Here is a 6,665-nt window from a genome sequence, read left to right as displayed (position 1 = left end):
GTTGATGAGGATGATGATGGTAGTGGTGTGTGTGTGTGTGGGGGGGGGTTAAACCAGAGAGGAAGCTGGCAGGAAGCCGAGTGCAATGCTAGCGGATGACCTGAGCCCCTTCATATCCCCATCGGTTAACCTGTACGTCCTCGGTGCAGTGCTGTGGTGAAAGCTGCTTTCAGAGGCTGCTGTTCCCCTTCCATACAGAGGAGTCTCTGGGCAGGGGTAGATCCCTTCCTATTGCTTTGACAGTTTTGACATACTGCGGAGGATCTCGCTGACACAAAGACCACCCTCCCAGGCCCCACCACAGAGAGATTTTTAATTGGTTAAAGCACGCCGCCATTTTTTGACATACTTCAACCCATTGCAACTTTTCTTTAATGACAGGCTCTATTGTGCCGTTGTCTTCTGTGTTTTTCCAAAAGTCCCCAGCAAAGCATATTTTCATGATGTTCTTTTTCTTTACCCCCCATTTAAATACTCTTCCTTGCAATCGAGAGCCGCTCAGGGTGAAACGCAGGGTGAGGTATACCGGAGGGCATCTGCAATGCATGCTGGGAAGGAGCGCACACGGAACCGCGCCGGTGCCTCGCATGTAGAACCCTGTCCCCCGGGGGCCCCACGGGAGACGCATCGTAGAGTCTCCATCTCTATCGCGTAGCCTCGGCTCTTATACGTGCTCCACAGGGAGCATCGCCAAACCTTTCGGTGTGCGTAGGGGGGGTCGGCTTAGCTCAGGAGGGTTGATTTGTCACTGGAAGGTTGCTAGTTCGATCCCAGGCTCATCCTGGTTGAGTGTGGAGGTGTCCCTGAGCAAGACACCTTACCCCAACTACCCCCGACGAGCTGGCTGTCGCCTTGTGTGGTTGACTCTGCCGTCAGTGTGGGAATGTGCCCATGAATGGTTGTACGTCTCTTTGGATGAAAGCGTCTAAGTACCCTGAATGTACGTATATTGAAAACAATCCACGTACAAAAAGGAGGACGGCGTCATGTATGAGTGACAGGCGGCAGGATGATAGCGTTCGCCGTCGAGAGTCGAACCACAGGGTGCAACGCACCGTGGTGCGGAGCTGCTTCCATGGACTTCTGTGGCAGCGTTTCCCAGCCGAGTGAAAGAGTAGCCGGAACGCTCATTAGAAAGACGCGGAGCAGACGGCTCCGGTGGAGGTGTTGGTATCCATGACAGTCACAGAAGCATCGTGCGCAGTCAGACCCTCTCTACCGTCTCCGAGTGAGCAGGAGAGCAGGAACCACAAGACAGGACCATTGCTAAAGGAAAACAGCGAAATTCTGGTGGAATAGGTCCTGTCACATCCCAGGGAGCCAATGAGGATAATGAATTCAGGATGGGTGCACTGTCACTAAGCTCATCGCATTGTGGTTTAAGAAAGGGAAGGGTGGATGCATAAAAACGTTTGTGTAGTGGGGTTGGCGTGTGTGCGTGTGTGTGTGTGTGTGTGTGTGTGTGTGTGTGTGTGTGTGTGTGTGTGTGTGTGTGTGTGTGTGTGTGTGTGTGTGTGTGTGTGTGTGTGCGCGTGTTAGTGTTCTATCCGGAGTGAAGGGTGTGGGAAAGGAGTGTGTATAGACTTTGGGGTGAAAAGGCTTCTGCAGGGGTTCCTGTGTGTGTGTGTGGTTGTGCGTGTGTGTGTGTGTGTGTGTGTGTGTGTGTGTGTGTGTGTGTGTGTGTGTGTGTGTGTGTGTGTGTGTGTGTGTGTGTGTGTGCGCGTGCGTGCGTGCGTGCGTGCGTGCGTGCGTGCGTGCGTGCGTGCGTGCGTGCGTGCGTGTACTCAGACAGAAAGACAGACACTGGGGTATTAATTGGCAGAACCCCCACAGGGCCCAGCAGGGAGGGTACAGCAGCACGAGCACCCTTACCTCAACACACACACACACACACACACACACACACACACACACACACACACACACACACACACACACACACACACACACACACACACACACACACACACACACACACACACACACACACACACACACAGGAACCCCTGCAGAAGCCTTTTCACCCCAAAGTCTATACACACTCCTTTCCCACACCCTTCACTCCGGATAGAACACTAACACGCGCACACACACACACACACACACACACACACACACTCTCAACCACACACACACACACACACACACACACAGACTCTCAAACAGCCAAACATACACCCTAAAACACTCAGCACATACAGACACACACACATACACACTCTCGACTACATGCTCAAACACACACACACACACACACACACACACACACACACACACACACACACACAGATAAACACACACACATACACACACACACACACACACACACACACACACACACACACACACAAACTCACTCTCAAACACACACACACACACCCTACACATAAGATGCGGACCAACCAATCATTGAAACACAATAAAAAACAAACCACCACCACACTCACACACCCACCACAACCCACATATAACCGATATATATACGCGGTCGAATTTATGCGGAAATAAAGCACAATCATTTGAACGATTTAAAGGAGGGCGACAACAACACAAGCAGCGGGAGGAGGAGGGGAGAGCGGGGGGAGTCGGGAGCCGGTGGTAAACAACTACAGGTCATGTTTGGTCCACAGAGGCTCTCACAGGAGGGAACCTAAAAAGAGAGGGCGCCTGTGTTGACGTCTGGAGGTCGGTGTGCAGTAGCAGCAGCTCGGGCTGGAGCCCCTGTTAGGTTGAGCTGTGCCTCACGGGCCCATGGTACGAGAGCAATTACCAGAGAAACCCAAACTACCCCCACAAACCCCCCGGGTGGGGCGGATCATTAGACATAAATCTACTCACGCACACCTCTTACCTTTAACCATCCCCGGAAGTCACCAAGAAAGTCCAAATTTGATTTGGGCTTGATGTGCCTTAGAGATCTGTAGTTTCTTTTACACCATGTTTTTTACACCAATACATTTAAAGCATGATAAGACAAATATATTCAGACTTTAATTTGTAGCTAGTCACGATGATTCCACTGCAAATGTGTTCATGTAAAAAAAAATACTTTTGTGAAAGTGCAAGTCGACAGAAATATAAAACTCAAGTACTGTGACATAGAATCTTGCCTCTGATCAGGCAATCAGGACTCGAGTAGGTGTTGAAGCACCTATGGTCACTGCTTAGTAACAGAGAAGCTAATGGCTCTCATTGGCTACAAGGCTCTGCCTTTCTCCGCAGCCAAGCAACTCTTCACATTCATTCCATTCCTTTTCAGAAACACATATCTCCTCCTTTGCGTTTTATTTTTAGAACACAATAGTCTCTAACCGGAAATTAACATCGCCGACTGATCACAGCTACAGGTAAATTGTTTGATTAAATGCTGCAGGATTGTTTCCACTGTGTAAAGACTGTAGGAAGAGATGGTTAATAGTGCCCTCTGTGGCTTCAAATTGTCCAAATAAAAGAACTCCCACTGAAGGTAATATGTACTCTGGGAAAAACCTTATAACTTCCCCACAGTGGGGCATTTTTTGGGCTGACCAATTTAACTGAAGGTTACACTCAAAAGCCAATTCCAGTCTGTACCTTTGTGATTCATCTGCACTGAAATCTTTCCGGGAGTATTTTTTATATATATATATTTATAAATATATATACACTGTAGCTAGCCGCCCTTATTTTGAAATCCAAGGTCCATGCTATCATGCCCTTAATTCCAAGAGTGAAACAGATGAGGGGAAAGAAAGGCAAGTAAAAAGTAGGTGCAGGTGACCCTGAAACTGTGCCGGTATGGAGCAGCGAATAAATCATGTGTGCCTAGAGACTAGAGCTCCTCCTGTTCATGTGTCATCTTCAAAGAACATCGATGAAAGAGGTACCGTCTCTGTAATATCAATAGACTATCCCGAGAATATTTTCTTCTTTTCATTTTCATCTTTTCTGACTCACACAAATTGAACTCCTCTTTAAAAAGAGTTTTTGAATCAATTCGAAAATATCAAAAAATAAAAGCGTGACGTGTTTAGCTCACATTAAAGCCCACACACTTAATCTTGTTGTCTATAAAATGACATGCCGGGTAAGGGATTGAAGTGTTTTTTTAATCTTGGGGGGGGGGGACGTTTCCAGCGTGTTCTGACTTAAACTCCACCCCAGGAGTTCTCTTATCCTCTGCCTCACAGACGCTGGCATTAGCCGTAGACACACAGGCGTGAGATTCATTTAACATGTTTGTGGCTTGACATGCTCTGCTGGAGTTTATTGGCCCTTTTAAGAAAACAAAATGCTAATCTTCTCGTGGCCTGGATAACTAATGACACTTTGGTCAAATGAGGGCTGTCATAAACGACTGAAACGCTCCCCTTTAGAACACTTTACAGATAGGGCAGGCAATTTGCTTCAGCATTAAACCGGCCTAACCTTGTGGAAGACTCAACCAATCATTCGGCGGCAGGGCAGGCAGGGTAGACGGACAGCAAGGCCATCCAATCATTTCATTGAGCCCGAACGGCCTTAATATAGGTCTGCAACCCCCACAGATATAATAATTGTTCCTCTTTCTTTAACAACGAAGCATTTGATTTAATTAATGTCGTCAGGATATGAAGAGACTTTCGACAAATATGAAAAAAAAATGCTTGAAAAGTAAATTGCCTATCTTACCTTTGAATGTTAATATTCAAATTAAAGTCACGGTTTTATTGAGTCATGGATGAAGCAAAAAAGCTCTGGGGGCTCTGTCAACTAAACATAGTCGATGCTACGGGTGTCTCACAGCACTTGAGCATAGCGGAGAAGCTAGCACATGGTGCTATACTGTAGCATACAGGAAGCATCAGGTTTTTTTGGCAGTCTGCCGTCAAAGTGTGTGGGTGGTGTGAGCCCCCCCGTCGAAATGTCCACCATGCAACTCAGCTAGAATAGATTTAAATATAGATTTGTTGATTTAAATATCTGTAGGGCAAGACAAGGCAAGTTTATGAGCACCCTTCAAACAGACTTCAGAGTGCTTAACCGAACCTGAAATCATTATTATTACTAACACTAATAAGTTCTTGTTATCACAAATCTTTTAATACAATATCATGTTGACAACATGTTTGCCTATTAGATAGCTGTACATACAGCAATGTTGTTTCATCAAATAATTTGACATTCAGTATTTTGGTCCACAGGATTTGAGATTTTTATATGAAGAACAATAGCCCAAGCTTGGTTTTACTGATATAAATAGATGTCCACAAATATTGGCCTGTGCTCATGTACATGAAAAAATCTTTTAAATTTTTTTTTTGAGATGTTGGAAAGATTGAACTAGGTACAGTCCGTGTAATGGCGCTTGAGTTTAGTGTGTGTGTGTGTGTGTGTGTGTGTGTGTGTGTGTGTGTGTGTGTGTGTGTGTGTGTGTGTGTGTGTGTGTGTGTGTGTGTGTGTGTGTGTGTGTGCACCTGTGTCTGTATGTGTGCGTGTGTTGAACTAGGTGGGTGAGCCTTGCCAGATTACAAACCATTTCAATTTTCTACATCAAAGCCTCTCCCCAAATACGGAATATGTCAATGTTGGAGGAAATGTTGCAGTAAAAATCGGATTGCTACTTTTTCTCTCTCTCCCTATCCCTATCCCTGTATCTCTCTCTCTCCCCTTCTCTTTCCATGAAGGATTTTCATCTTCAAATTTGATTTATTCTCATGTCAACTGCCTACCCAACAGTCAAGTAAAAAAAATAAAGCAACAAACAAGGAAACGAACAAACCCTTCCACACCCTTCCAAGAAGCCAATCACTGTGAAGTTCTATATTCCGGTTAAATGTCAAGTGATGGCGTCAATGAAGGGAAGAGGAGGAGGAGGAGGAGGTGTTGGAAGAGGTGGTGGAGGAGGTGGAGGAGGAGGAGGAGCAGGCGGGGCGGCTCGTTAGTCAGCTCTCCAACGTGTGGCGAAGCATCAGGGTCATTACCATTCATTAGCGCGCAGACAGCACGTCACCCGACAGCACCCGCTCAGTCATTCACGCCTCGACAGCAGAAGCAAGATTCTACCTGTGAATCTGCCACGGCCTGTCTGCCCCCCAACAAGTCTATATACTGTGCGCAAGTGTCAGCGCTGGGCGTGCCATTAAGGAGACGGTAGGTATCAGCTCAGCGATGGGACACTGTGGACATTGGTGTTCAGACGAAGAACCTACAAATAGACCCTCCTATTTGAGTCGATGTGTGCCTCTGTGCGTGTCTCTGTGTGGACACGCCTGCATTTGCGTGCGTGAGAGTGTGGGGGTGTGCATTTGTGTGTCTGTCTGTGCGTGTGGCTGTGTGTTCACGTGCATGCGTGCATGCATCTGTCTGTGTGTACGTGTCTCTGTATGTTTGTGTGGATATGTGTGCATGAGCGTGTGTGTGTGTGTGTGTGTGTGTGTGTGTGTGTGTGTGTGTGTGTGTGTGTGTGTGTGTGTGTGTGTGTGTGTGTGTGTGTGTGTGTGTGTGTGTGTGTCTGTGTGTGCTTGTCTCTTATGAAAGAAACACCGCCTCTTATTCCAGTTGTGCGTCTGTTGTTCTGCCCGGTTACATTAGGGGCCTAATTTGAGATGTTCCAGTCTAATGCGATGTCCTTGATAAGTGCCTACGTCCTTCCCGCTCCCAGAGAAGGACGAGTTTAGAGATGAACGTATCTCGGAGGATCTGGG

The 6,665-nt window shown here is 46.9% G+C and overlaps 1 protein-coding gene across 1 annotated transcript in view; it reads right to left on the bottom strand.

The window, feature by feature from the left end:
• srrm3 (serine/arginine repetitive matrix 3) overlaps positions 1-6,665 on the bottom strand; it is a 57,624-nt gene that overhangs the window by 11,873 nt on the left and 39,086 nt on the right. The window lies entirely within an intron of this gene.

This window comes from Gadus macrocephalus, chromosome 7 (assembly GCF_031168955.1).
Source record: "Gadus macrocephalus chromosome 7, ASM3116895v1".
Classification (NCBI taxonomy): domain Eukaryota; kingdom Metazoa; phylum Chordata; class Actinopteri; order Gadiformes; family Gadidae; genus Gadus; species Gadus macrocephalus.
This window is presented reverse-complemented; position numbering and strand designations above follow the sequence as displayed.